This window comes from Rhipicephalus sanguineus, chromosome 1 (genome assembly GCF_013339695.2).
Source record: "Rhipicephalus sanguineus isolate Rsan-2018 chromosome 1, BIME_Rsan_1.4, whole genome shotgun sequence".
Classification (NCBI taxonomy): domain Eukaryota; kingdom Metazoa; phylum Arthropoda; class Arachnida; order Ixodida; family Ixodidae; genus Rhipicephalus; species Rhipicephalus sanguineus.
In genome coordinates, this window is record NC_051176.1 from 319,458,898 (window position 1) to 319,473,870 (window position 14,973).

Consider the following 14,973-nt stretch of genomic DNA (forward strand, 5'->3'; position numbering starts at 1 on the left):
CATCATGGATCGATTTCGCATAACTTTTCGTTCTTATGTGCTGTCGTTGGCAGGTGGCGTTCGCTAATGATATATATATAGTTCGAGCAATTACGTTTGTACTACCCTGCTAAACTTACCTGCAGTCATCATCATCATCAGCCTGCCTACGCCCACTGCAGGGCAAAGGCCTCTCCCATGTTCCGCCAATCAACCCGGTCCTGTGCTTTCTGCTGCCACGTTATACCTACAAACTTCTTAATCTCATCTACCCACCTAATTTTCTGTCTCCCCCTCACGCGTTTAGCATCTCTTGGAATCCAGTCAGATACCCTTAACGACCACCGGTTATCCTGCGGACATGCTACGTGCCCGGCCCATATCCATTTCTTCTTCTTGATTTCAACTATGATGTCTTAACCCCCGTTTTCTCCCTGATCCACTCTGCTCTCTTCCTGTCTCTTAAGGTTACACCTATCATTTTCCTTTCCATCGCTCGCTGCGTCGTCCTCAATTTAAGTTGAACCCTCTTTGTAAGTCTCCAGGTTTCTGCTCCGTAGGTAAGTACCGGCAAGATGCAGCTGTTATATACCTTTCTCTTGAGGGATAGTGGTAGATTACCATTCATGATTTGAGAATGCTTGCCGAATGAGCCCCATCCCATCCTTATTCTTCTAGTTATTTCACTCTCATGGTTCGGCTCTGCGGTTACTACCTGTCCTAAGTAGACGTACTCCTTTACAACTTCCAGTGTCTCTCCACCTATCGCAAAGCGCTGTTCTCTGCCAAGATTGTTCCACATTACTTTAGTTTTATGCATATTAATTTTCAGACCTACTCTTCTACTTTCCGTATCCAGTTCAGTAATCATGAGCTGTAATTCGTCTCCCGCGTTACTCATCAATGCAATGTCATCAGCGAATCGCAGGTTACTGAGATACTCTCCATTAACTCTTATCCCTAACTCTTCCCAATCTAGGGCCCTGAAAACCTCCTGTAAACACGCGGTGAATAACATTGGAGAGATCGTGTCTCCCTGCCGTACGCCCTTCTTTATTGGGATTCTTTCGCTTTCTTTATGGAGGACTATAGTGGCCGTGGAGCCGCTGTAGATTTCTTCCATTATTCTTCCTGCAGGTGAGTAATAAACTTACCTGCAGTATGTCTAAGTAAATAGATAAACAAATACGCAAAAATAAAGATACTGCCAAAACATTTTTTACGATCAATCCCGGCGTAAGACCTTCCTGCAAATATGCGGGCCAAGTAGTCGCAATAATGATGTATTTCTAACTATTATTTAATGCAAGGCAACATATAAAGTAAAAAAGAAACATGTCAAACAAGTTGCCTAAACTCCATCGACGTGCTCTGCAGGGACGGGTAAACGAAGAGAAGCCACTCCCTTAAAAATGCTCTCGATTGTCACAAATAGACTTTTTTGAAACATTGAAATACAGTAAAAGCACGTCAATTCGTAGTTTACGGGACCGGAAAAATGTCCGAATTATTCGAATGCCGAATCATAGAAAGTATCAAGAAAACAATAAAGAATTGTGTCTATTACATCAATGCATTTTCATTTTCTTGATAAATACGTGAATCCAGTACTTATTTTGCACAATAGTAGCATAAAAGCTGCAATTTTCGTCGTTCACAATGCGACCGCGGCTCATGACTCCATATGTCTTAATGTGCTCAGAACGCTTCTTCCATTGTGCTCAGTACCGCCACAAACACGCACGTGACGATAATTTTTTCGCCGGAAAAATGGCCGGCAACTGACGTTCGTCCATCAAAATTTGCCAAGGGCGTTTTATGCCAGCATGCGGACCGGGGCTGAAGCTCTTCATCTTCAACGGCTTCCAAAGTTCGCGGGATGGAATCCCGGCCGCGGCGACCGCATTTTCGGTGGAGGCGAAAATGCCCGAGGCCCGTGTACTTAGAGTGCACGTTAAAGAACCCCAGGTGGTCGAAATTTTCGGAGCCCTCCACTACGGCATCCCTCATAATCATATTGTCCCGTGGTCGTGACGTCGACGAAGACCGCCGGCGAGGTGTCCAAGATGAAACTCTTTATTTAGCCGAACTTGTGGCCGAGAAACGAAAAGTTAATTCACAGCAGTACACACGGTATGCACTGATAGCGGCGAACAGAGCGTCGACCGTCGATCAACTAACAAGCAGTCCAGCGCGTCGGCTTTTATACAGGCGCTATCGAACTTTCAGCGATATCGCTGGTGGCGGCGTTATCTCTCGACAAAGCTGGAATATTCGCGTGCGGCGCGCAATCTTATAACAAAACGATCTACTACAATCGCGAAGCTTCTCGAACACTGCGTCACGGACAGCGTCGAGCGTTGATAACCGTCCTTGCTGGTCAAACCCGAATACATGAAAATAAAACAAGAAGTGGGCGTGACAATATCGTGGTTTTGGGACGTTAAACCCCAACATTTATTATTATTTTATTAATTTGAACAGATTCCACCATGCTTGAGTTTTGTCACATTGCACGCGCATTGCCCAAAGTCAAGACGAAGCTATTGAGTGCCGCATCCGCTGTGGACAAAACCGTGGTCGCTGACGACACCATCATAGCGTCCTGTACGCAGTTCTGAAAGAACGCGCGCGGCCTCTGTCCAGAGTCGAAACGAAACTGCTGAGTACCACCTCTGCTGCTAAATAAACCTGACTCGGTAACGCACAATCGTGGATCAGGAAGTTCTGAAGGCACACATGGAAAACTGCTGGTGGCAGCTTTGACCCCAGTCGCTATTGACGCCATTATAGCGCCCACGCAGTTCGCGTGCGCCGAGTATAATCTAAAACGAAACAAGTTTGCCGCAGCCGCTGAAACTTTGGTCACCAGAAACGCGATTGTGGCATGATTGTGGAATCTGAGCAGAAGGATGTTACCGGCGGAGATGTGCACCCAGTTTCCTCCTTACGTTGGAAATATGTCCATTCTTTAAAAGCCAAGCGCGCCTTCTTGGTAGCCTGCCTTTCTGCAGGCTATTTCGCGAACGCGCTCCTTTGCGTCGCACATTTGCGGCGCTTCGTGCTTGGCGCGAGGATCGTTCCAGTTAACCAGGTTGCGGCCAATTTTGACCCAATTTATGCCATCATACAATACACATGCTTGCCGGTACCAGAGGACACACCCAAATTATCCGACTTCCCGAATTAGCGGGGGTCTAATTAGCGATCTTTCACTGTAGTTTGGCAACGATATATATTATATATATATATATATAGATATCGTTGCCAAACTACAGTGAAAGATCGCTAATTAGACCCCCGCTAATTCGAGAAGTCGGATAATTTCGGTGTGTCCTCTGGTACCTCTGGTGTATATATATATATATATATATATATATATATATATATATATATATATATATATATATATATATATATATATATATGTACCATACAATGGTGAACAGGTCATATTTTTAGTGAAACCACTGCATGATGAGTGAAAACGTTTTTAGCGAACTTCATCAAGACTTTTACAAATCATTTCGGCTTGATCTCAGTGATTTTGATCATATATTTATTATACACACGTAGAAACCAATAATTTAAATGCATTTTCATGAGAGAAATCACTGTTCGCAAAACGTTAAAGATGTTGCTTTTCTGCGTTTTTTATCATGGCTCAAAAAAAAGAACGTGAACCGAAAAAAAAAACACAGCTAGTCATCAGACAATGTCACCTCCACTGTATACTGTAGAAAAAGATGTTTTGTATCAGCACGCCGCATAAACAATGTTTCATATGAGTTATTCTGCACGCCATAGCTTTGCGTCTGTTCGCAAAGTCCGCAGTATCCAATTTTTGTTTCGCGAAAATACTATTGCAAGGCTGAGGTAAAATACATTTGTTTCTTAAGGTGGCCCCGCCACAATTTTCCAAGTTCTCATTGAATAGATTTATTAAAGGAGTTCATTGCTTCACGAATCGACTGCCGGAAACATTTATAGAATCCGTCAAGGACAAGCTTAGTTACAGGGATTTGTTACAGGGATACTGAACAAAAAAAGGAAGAAATGTCCAAAACATGGAAATTGTACTCAGAAGAGTCAACTGTTCCGACAAAAAAAGTTTATTCCCCATATCTCGGGCAGTGGTGGCGGCGGCGGATACACAGGCGCAGCATCTAGGAAATTTTGCTCACTTTTGCAGTGCCAACTGGTAATCGAAGCTCAGAAGTACGACGCGCCGTCGAAGTGCCGGCACCCCATCCCTCCCAGGTTTCTACCGTGGAATCCACTGACGCAAGGGTCCCGTCCCGGACAAGGAAATACCAAGGTATATGTAAACTGGTAGCGTAACTTCCGTAGAAGCCCATGTGTCAAGCCGGTGGCTAGTTGTTGCAACAGTCGCCATCTATGTGAGGTGGGAACAAACAGAATTAAAAAAAAAAGATGACGTCACGTTTTAACGCGATGGGCGCGAAATTATGAAATTTTTTGACAGGGCGCCGCTTCTTAATTTTTTTTTATAGCTGCACGTTCTTTTTCTTATCACTATGACGGCTCCATAATGGTAGCCTGCAAGATAACGGGAAGACGAAAAAAGTCACAGTTTCACCGCAACGGCGAAGCAATGAATGCGATAGCAATAAATTGGAATGTAACGCGAAGAACGGAAAGCAGCTCCAAATTGCCAGCGCTTCGCTCGAGCCAAAAGGACGCACGAAAAGAACGCACACAGTACGAGCGCGAACTATCATGCGTCACAGCTCGACACTGGAAGCGCACTGCTCAAACATAAAGCAGGACGCACGAAACGAACGAACAGGTACACACAGGCCGAGCGCGAACTAACTGTCCTAGTCGTTACTCATTTCAGTTTGAGCAGCGCGCCCCTTTCGCAAACGCGGCCGCTGCAGCGGCTGCAGCGTCGAAGTGACCTTCGTACGCTCTGTCACTTCAGCGCAGACATCGCGGGGAAAGCACAAGACATACAACCCCCCGCTCTCCCGCCAGCCGCCCCCTTCTTTCCTCGAGATAAGCGCACGAAGGCGACCACGTTCGCAGGAACGCGGCCACGATCTTTAAAGCGCGCCATGCGCCGACATCGCGCCATCTACGTGGTAACTCAGGAAGCATACTACCGTCTAACGCCGCGCGCTGGAAAGCGGGAGGTCGCCCGCTCGATTCCGCGCGTCGGAAAGTTTTTCTGAATTATTTTTCTTTGTGGCCCCGCCACGGTGGTCTAGTGGTTATGGCGCTCGGCTGCTGACCCGGAGGTCGCGGGATCGAATCCCGGCCGCGGCGGCTGCATTTTCGGTGGAGGCGAAAATGTTTGAGGCCCGTGTACTTAGATTTAGGTGCACGTTAAAGAACCCCAGGTGGTCGAAATTTCCGGAACCCTCCACCACAGCGTCTCTCATAATCATATGGTGGTTTTGGGACGTTAAACCCCAGATATTATTATATTTTTCTTTGTGACTTTGATATACAGTATATTTATAGACATATACATATACGGCGCATGACGACGGCGACGGCAAAAATCAGTCGAGACTGTCCCTATGATTTTCATCGCAATAAAAGACATATTTGATAAATAAGGTGTATTTTATTGGCGAAATATTGCAGTTGAACAGGATATTACCCCAAAATATATAACACAGAAATCAGAAGTAGCATAACAATTCAACGTGCACACAAACCTTGCACACGTGTTGCTCTTGCATCCGTAGACAGCGCAGCGTTTCTTCACGTAGCGTGGCGGACTCATCGTCCCGAAGGGCGACAGAACGCCGGCAGTGCGCTGGCAAAACACAGTCACTGAAACGGTTCCCGATGGCTGCGGTGGGCTATATTACCTTCTGCCAAGTACCACGACTAGAAAACAACGCTTATGCGAGGAAATCACCTACGGACGACAGGCACAAACCTACTGCGCAAAAACGAGCGACGCCATTTGCATCTGAAAATGCGCAAAACCGTTGGCCCATGTTACCAGACTGCCTGCATGTGCCCGCTGTTTCTGAAAATAAACGAAAAAAATTGGCCACTCAACCACATACCCAAGACTAAAGTTTGATTAAAGTAATCTACTAATTTAATTCGTGACAAATAAAATTAAAACTAATGAAAATAAACGTTTAATTAATTTTTTGCTTTCATTATTTGTCCCCCCTCACCTAGTAGCGCTTTAATTGTCACGCGCGTGCTGATGTTTGTCGCAATAGGTTTCCGACCACTTTTCGTTCCGACTTTCGCGACCTATTTAGATTGACCTTGGAAATACGACGACACTGCAGAAAACATATTCAAGCGTCAACGCACCACGTGACCTGCTGCTACCCCATCTAATCAGCTATAAACGCCTACTGCACACCGGTGATCACACTCGGGCAGTGGTGGCGGCGGCGGATACACAGGCGCAGCATCTAAGAAATTCTGCTCACTTTTGCAGGTTAGTTCGCTGTTCTGCAAACTTGTTTCCGTACTTGTACCAGTTCCTATATTTTGCTGCTGCTCTACTGCCCGAGCAAGTGTTCCTTGTGTAACGCGTTTACTGAGCAAGCAGGTGTTCCTTATGTATCGCGTTTACTAGCCTTCTAAAGAAACTTCCTGTGCACTATCGCTTTGCAACTATTGTAATTGTGCAGCCCATGCTTGCGCCATGAGCAACGCCCCTGGCGAAACGTGTCTAGCATGTTTTGAGGAATAACTGACGGATGATGAATGCATGAAATGTGCAGAATGCTGTCTGCGTTATCATCTCGGAAAGTGCTCAGGCGTTGGCGAGCGCACGTACAAATCCAAAGGCGTTGAAGCGAGGGTAAGTATTAAGTGTCAGACATGTCGCTTAACAGCGTCTCGAAGAGCTTCGACAGCAGGATGGCAATGTATCCATTGCTTTGAGCAGGCAGTTGGCGGACATAAGCAGAGCGCTTGCTGCGCTTACAGTAAAGGTCGATGAGATAACGAGTCTTAAAGATGCAGTGAGCAACATTGAGACATCTGTGCAACACATGTCTGACACTTCATCATCATCATCATCATCAGCCTGCCTACGCCCACTGCAGGGCAAAGGCCTCTCCCATGTTCCGCCAATCAACCCGGTCCTGTGCTTTCTGCTGCCACGTTATACCTACAAACTTCTTAATCTCATTTACCCACCTAATTTTCTGTCTCCCCCTCACGCGTTTGTCATCTCTTGGAATCCAGTCAGTTACCCTTAATGACCACCGGTTATCCTGCCGACGTGCTACGTGTCCGGCCAATATCCATTTCTTCTTCTTGATTTCAACTATGATATCCTTAACCCCCGTTTGTTCCCTGACCCACTCTGCTCTCTTCCTGTCTCTTAAGGTTGCACCTATAATTTTCGTTCCATCGCTCGCTGCGCCGTCCTCAATTTAAGTTGAACCCTCTTTGTAAGTCTCCAGGTTTCTGCTCCGTAGGTAAGTACCGGTAAGATGCAGCTGTTATATACCGTCCTCTTGAGGGATAGTCGTAGACTATCATTCATGATTGGATAATGCTTGCCGAATGAGCCCCATCCCATCCTTATTCTTCTAGTTATTTCACTCTCATGGTTCGGCTCCGCGGTTACTACCTGTGCTAAGTAAACGCACTCCTTTACAACTTCCAGTGTCTCGCCACCTATCTCAAAGCGCTGTTCTCTGCCAAGAATTGTTCCACATTACTTTAGTTTTATGCATATTAATTTTTAGACCTACTCTTCTACTTTGCCTATCCAGTTCAGTAATCATGAGCTGTAATTAGTCTCCCTCGTTACTCATCAATGCAATGTCATCAGCTAATCGCAGATTACTGAGATACTCTCCCTCAGTTCTTATCCCTAATTCTTCCCAATTTAGGGCCCTGAAAGCTTCCTGCAAACACGCGGTGAATAGCATTGGAGAGATCGTGTCTCCCTGCCGTACGCCCTTCTTTATTGGGATTCTGTCGCCTTCTTTATGGAGGACTATAGTGGCTGTGGATCCGCTGTAGATTTCTTCCATTATGTTTATATAGGCTTCGTCGATGCCCTGATTCCGCAGTGCCTGCATGACTGCTGATGTCTCCACCGAATCAAATGCCTTCTCGTAATGATAAGCTTATAGAAGCTTCAAATAAACATGACAAGCAAATCGAAGCCCTACAAAAGACAATTACAGTTGATACGCTCGAAGTAGCTAATAACAAGCAAACGATTGCAGAGCTGCGCACGGAGCTGAACGCCCTCAATCAATATAGCGGAAAACAAAACATGGAAATACATGGGTTGCCTGAAACCGAACGCGAAGATTTGATGGAAAAAGTGAATGAACTGGCAAGAAAGCTCGATTTGCCGGTGCTTACAAAGAACGACGTTGATAGGCTGCATCGCATTCCCTCAAGGTCAGACAAAACCTCGGTCGTGCTCATCAGGCTTTGCAAACACTCCACAAAAGCACTATGGATTGCGAAGCGTAGCACTCTGAAGCAGTGCATAGAGGATGTAAAGTTTTTCGACAACTTAACTGCGCAAAACAAGAGGCTATCGTGGCTCGCAAAGACAAAGGCTGCGGAAGCACTCTACCGGCTTGACTGGACGAAGGAAGGGAAGATATTTGCTCGAAAGGAACCAAGTACTCGCGCTATCAACATCAACAATGAAAGCGACTTAGACAAAATTATCTAGAACAGACTGTGTGTTTTCTGAAAAGAAGTTAGTGAAAAATGGCCTATTTTTCTACTGATTTATTTAAAGAAGTGCTTAAAATCTTCTGGATATAGTACAAAGAACAGCCTGTCCATTTATCACTTAAATGTGCAAAGTTTAAGAAACAAAGGAGAGGAGGTCGAGGCTGAAATGAAGCAGATCAACTACACTTTTGATTTTCTTGCTTTTGCCGAGACGTAGTTTCGCTCGGAGGAAGACGTCATTCAATTCACTGACTACAAACATGTAACTCAATTCAGGAAAGAAAAATGAGGTGGAGGTGTGATCATATACACGCGCCAAAGCTTATCTTTTGACATCCAGGCTGATTTGCGGGCGTTTGCGAAGATTTCGAATGTGTTAGCCTTTTACACCGGAACATTTCTATCATTGCGCTGTACCGCCCACCTCAAGGTAACACAGAAGCCTTTCTTCAGTTTATTGAGACATGTTTAGAAAATGCGAATTCAAATAAATGGCGTGGTATTCCACTTGGTGATTTCAATATTGATGTTATTGGTAGATCTCCGATTCAAGCTGCCTTAAGTGAAATAATGCTACTGCATAGCTGTACCAATATGATTGAGTCCCCAACACGAGTAAAATCAGCAGCAATAATAATAGATCTTTGCTACACGAACTTTTCTCGGGACGCAGTTTTTTCCAGAGTGTTTTCGTCTGGTCTAAGTGTCCACTTGCCGGCCGTTCTTTGTATTTGTCCCTTTAAGTAAAAAACGAACTACCCCTATCCACTCACGTAGAACGAACGATTCCAATAATATCGCTATTTTCTGTGAGTTGGTGAAAACAACCGATTGGACAGACGTCTACAATGCAACCGGCACAAGTGAAGCGTACGAAAATTTCATTAGAAAGCTTATTGACCATTACAATGTCACTTTTCCTGTTATAGCAATTAAAAACACAGAAGGCCCGAAAAGATTCAATAAACAAGGCTCTTTTTATGAGAATAAAAGAAAAAAACTTGATGTCCGCCGAATTTCTTAAAACAAGAAGTCCTGAGATATTAGCCGAGTACAAAAAGTTTCGTAATGTGCTAAATGCTGATCTAAAAAAAGTAAAGTCGTCATTTTACAGAAAAAAAAAGTTTTCAAACATGGGTAACTATCCTAAGCAGATCTGGGAAGGAATTAAAACTCTCATCGGCAGCAAAGCTAACACAACACCCCTCGAAATGCTGGTTAAGGGTATTACCTATAACGGTGTTGGATTAGCCGACAAGTTCAATGAACACTTCCTGGAAGCGGATAAATATGTGGACTCAATTGCCTTGCCTAATAATACCTCTCTTACCTCACGCATTCATGTATCCAACTATGACTCGATATTTTTGACGCCAACAACAGAAGCAGAAATTACAACCATTATTAATTCTCTAAAAATATTTGTGCTCCTGGTGATGATCTCACCATTGCTAATTAAGAATTCCATTGGTTGCCTTACAGAACCACTGACCTATATATTCGATCAGATGTTGGCTACTGGCGTGTTCCCAGATAGATTAAAGATAGCCCGTGTTACTGTTGTCTTTAAAGGTGAAAAAAAAACAGAATTCGGTAATTACCGGCCAATTTCAGTTCTGCCAATGTTTTCTTAGGTTGCTGAAAAATTATTTATACACGTTTCCTTGGCTTCCTTTCCGCATATAATGTGATAAGTCATCATCAATACGGTTTTCAACCTGGGAAATCGACTGAAACCGCATTGCTTTATATAAAAAATGTCTTAATCCGAAACATTGAAATGAAACATTACTATCGCTCTATTTCTCGACTTCAGCAAATCGTTTGATTCGGTTCAACATGACATTCTCTTAGCAAAATTAGAAATTTACGGAATTCATGGCTTTGCTAAAAACCTTATGAAAAGCTACCTGACTGCACGTCAACAATAGACAAAGCTACATAACGACACTCGCTCTAACTACGGAACAATAAAATATGGAGTACCTCAGGGATCAATATTAGGACCCCTTCTATTCACTATGTACATAAATGATATTGTTGCGGGTACGTTTGAATTATGTTTATTTACAGGGCGAAGTTGATGGTCAGGTAATGATGGCGTCGGTAGGCTCAACCAGTTCACGTCCTCCTCCTCTTCTTCTCGCTCGGCTCATACCCGTTGCATTCCCCGGATCCCAGACGAAGCCCGCTGGGCGAGTCCGAATCACATAGAATGTGTAGAGTGAAACCGCTTAAGACGGGCAACATGTACCAGCTGGGTCCGGCTTGACCAACGGCCAGCTGACGTCAATCGGGCCATCACGTACGTCAAATCGCTCAAGCGATCAACGATGACAAATGGGCCCGTGTACTGGGGTAAAAACTTTTCGCATAAGCCACGTTTACGTTGCGGGGTCCACAACCACACAGTCTCCTTTGCGGTACGAGACAGTCTGATGGTGGCTGTCGTAGCGTTCTTTCGATCGCTGCTGCGATGCCACAGTACGAAGGCGAGCAATCCGCCGGGCTTCTTCGGCAAGACACAGCGTTCTGGCGACAGAGTAGTCGCTATGAAAGTCAAACGATAGTATCGTGTCGATGCAGCTTAGCGGTGGACGTGCGTAAAGGAGGTAAAAAGGACTGTAATCGGTCGTCTCATTTCTTTGCAGTATTGTAAGCATAAGTGATGAAGGGGAGAACATCATCTCAGTCTTTGTGGTCCGAAGAAACGTACATGGCCAACATGTTAGTCAGAGTTCTGTTCGTACGCTCTACACGCCCATTCGTCTGAGGGCGATAAGGCGATGAATGGCGGAACTGCGAATTGCACAGACGAAATAGTTCTTCTACGGCGTCCGCGACGAACTGACGACCACGATCACTAATGATCACACGGGGAGGACCATGCCGAAGAATAATAAATCGAAGCAAAAACATTGCAACGCACGCAGCTGTCGAAGATGCCATGGCCGCCGTTTCCGCGTAACGGGTCAGATGGTCGACACATACTATCACCCATCGATTGTCGTTAGATGATCGTGGAAATGGGCCTAAAAGATCAATACCCACTTGTTCAAATGGTAGACGAGGCGGTGACAGTGGCTGGAGAAGACCTGGCGGAGAAGTCGAAGGGCGCTTGTAGCGTTGACACTGTTCGCAACTTGAGACATAGTGCTTGACGGTGTCTCGCATTCTGGGCCAGTAAAAGCGCTCCTGTATCCGGTTCAAAGTTCTGATGTACCCCAAATGACCAGCGATCGCATCGTCGTGCATGGCTCTCAGTATTTCCAATCGCAAACTCTGTGGCAGACCAGAAGGAAGCGTGCGCCTTTAGCCGAATAATTCGTCTTGTAAAGCAGGCCGTCACGACACAAAAGCAACCGGTGGCTCCAGGACGCGTTGCAGCGACGAATAGTGGTTCCCAACCAATATTATTTTAAATGCGAAGCATTTCTTAGCGAACTTCTGCGACTTTGAGCGTATCTATCTATGTATCTAGCCGCCTACGACTTTGTGCGCGGAGGGCCATCCGAAGGCTTGTGTTGGGAGACCGGCCAATCCCGTGGAGCAAGGCGGTGACGTACCTGGGGCTAAAGATCGATCACCGCCTCACTTGGATACCAGCCGTCAAACTCGTGACCTTCAAGGCCACCAGGGTTCAGACTGCTGTGGGCAAGCTGTTGAGCAGGGGCCAAGGGTGCACCCCGCGACTGGCACTTCAGCTCTACCAGGGGGCTGCAATGGCAGTGCAAACCTACGCACTGCCTCTGGTGCAGCTGGCGCAACACCGCAAGGAGCAGTTGGAGCGGCAACACCGCATGGCGATTCGGCGCTTCATGGGACTCCCGCGCCAGTCGCCCGTGGCTGCTTCATTGGCAGAGGCCCAGACGTGGCCGCTGTCTCTCCTTATGCTGCGACAGGCGCTGCATCATGTGGACCGTCTCCACAGGGCCCCAGGGGGCGATGCCCTCCTACGGAGACTGCGGAGCCGACCAGCTTCACGAATGGGACAAATCTGCACACTCTATGAAGAACTGGTGCCCGCGGCTCCCTGTCCTATCCAGCCCCCTCCACCACACCAGCAGCCTCTGGACGTGCATTTGGAGCTGGGCAACCTCAGCAAAAGGCGAACACCGGTGTGCGAGCTCCACCAGTCAGCCGTGGCGAAGCTCCACGACAGGCTGCGGGGGCACCTCCTGGTGTTCACGGACGGGTCAGTCCGGGACAGCCCCCGCTCGGCCGCGGCTGCCTGTGTCATACCAACGACTGAGACGACCATCCGGTGTCGCCTTCCCTTCCACGCCAGCTCCACCGCAGCAGAATTGGCTGGCCTTCACTTGGCAGCTGACTACCTTGCTGCTATGCCACCCCAGCTGCCCGTGGCGATCCTGTGCGACTCCCGGCCAGCCCTACAAGCGCTGCTGCAGCCAGACCGAGCCGGCATTACCATGGCGTTACTGCACGCCAAGCTAACCGCCATCGAAACTAGCGGTGTGCGTCTGTCCCTTCACTGGCTTCCCTCGCACGTTGGGATAGCCGGTAACGAGGAGGCCGACGCCGCCGCTAAGGCAGCACACCACGGCGACACCCCAGTCACCAAGGCGGTAGCCCTGTCGGACTACTCCCGGCAACGACTGCGGCAGCTGCTTCCAGCGGCCCACCCTGACACGCGGGTGGCAAGCGGCAAACCACCGCCACCCCTACCAGAGACCGGCCTGGAGAGACGCGAGCGGTGGCTACTGCTTCGCCTGCGGATCGGCAGCGCTTGGCCTGCGGCACGCATGTTTCCAAGGGTCGCTGCTCATCGCCTGCGTGCCGCAGATGCGGTGACGACGAAACTTTGGACAATATAATTTGCGCCTGCCCTGCCCTGGCCGCTGAACGACGCTTGATGGCGCGCCGCTATCGCCTACTCGGTCTCCCTGCCACAACGGTGGAGGACTTTCTCTTTCCCGCACGGTCAAAGCTACAAGCCCTGCGAGCCTTCCTCGAGTTTCCGGCTTCTGCGGACCTCGCCACCTTATAGACGAGCCCTTTGGCTTCGTGCTCCCGCCTTCGTGGACAAGACACTCTTGCCACGCAAATCACTCCTTTTATCTTCCTTTCTTCTATCATCTTTACTTCCCCATCCCCATTCCTAAGGGCGCTGAGCCGTGCCCCCACGACGGGAGGCAGAAAATAGCGCCCCTTTTCATTTCCTTCACGAATCATTCTCTCTCTGTCTCTCTCTTTGTGCTCTCCTGGCCGTTTCGTTAATCGGATGTATACCAAAATTGGTGTGTTATAAAATGGCCTTATTACGAACATAAATGATAGGTCATATCATGAAAATCATGACACGCATGTCATGAACAGCATGATTTACATTCCAAGGCCTTTGGGCTCTTGCGGCCGTTCCGTTACTTTCACATATACCAAAATTGGTACGGCGTGACAGGAGTTCATGACGAACATAATGACTGGTCCTAACATGCAAATCATGACGCGCATGTCATGTGCAGCATGATTTACATGACATGGTCTCGGGGCGCTCGCGGTCATTTAAATGAAGGGATATATGCGAAAACCGGTATGACCAGACATTTCTGAATGACGAACATAACTGCCACGTGGTAACATGAAAATCATGACATGCATGTCATGTACGACATGATCCACATGCCACGCTCATGGCGCACTCGCGGTCGTTTCGCTAGATTGATATACACCAAAATTGGTATTGTGCGATGTGACTGTATGAAGAACATGAATAACAGGTGGTAGCATGAAAACCAGGACATCCATGACATGTATGTCATGATTTACATGCCACGCTCATGGTGCATTCGCGGCCGTTTCGCTTGCATGTATACACTAAAATTGGTATTGCGCGACACGACCGTATGACGAACTTCAGTGACAGGTGGTAACAGGAAAATCATGAAATGCAAGTCATGTACGACCTGATTTACATACCACGCTCATGGTGCGCTAGCGGCCGTTTCAGTAGATTGATATACATCAAAATTGGTATTGCGCGATGTGACTGTATGAAGAACATGAATAACAGTTGTTAAGATGAAAACCATGACATGCATGTCATGTAAGTCATGATTTACATGCCACGCTCATGATGCATTCGCGGCCGCTTCGCTAGCTTAATGTACACCAAAATTGGTATTGCGCGAAGCCACTGCATGAAGAACGTAAATGAGAGGTGGTAACATGGAAATCATGACATGCAGGTCATGTACGACATGATTTACAAGCCACACTCATGATACATTCGCGGCCGTATTCCTAGCTTGATCTATACCAAAATTGGTATTGCGCGACGCGACTATATGACGAACTTAAGTGAGAGGTGGT

General features: G+C 47.0%; 1 non-coding gene across 1 annotated transcript; it reads left to right on the forward strand.

The window, feature by feature from the left end:
* The first annotated feature begins 5,195 nt into the window (after positions 1–5,195).
* On the forward strand, positions 5,196–5,268 carry Trnas-gcu (transfer RNA serine (anticodon GCU)). The gene has a single exon. It is a non-coding gene; the product is annotated as a tRNA-Ser (tRNA).
* The last annotated feature ends 9,705 nt before the right edge of the window (positions 5,269–14,973 follow it).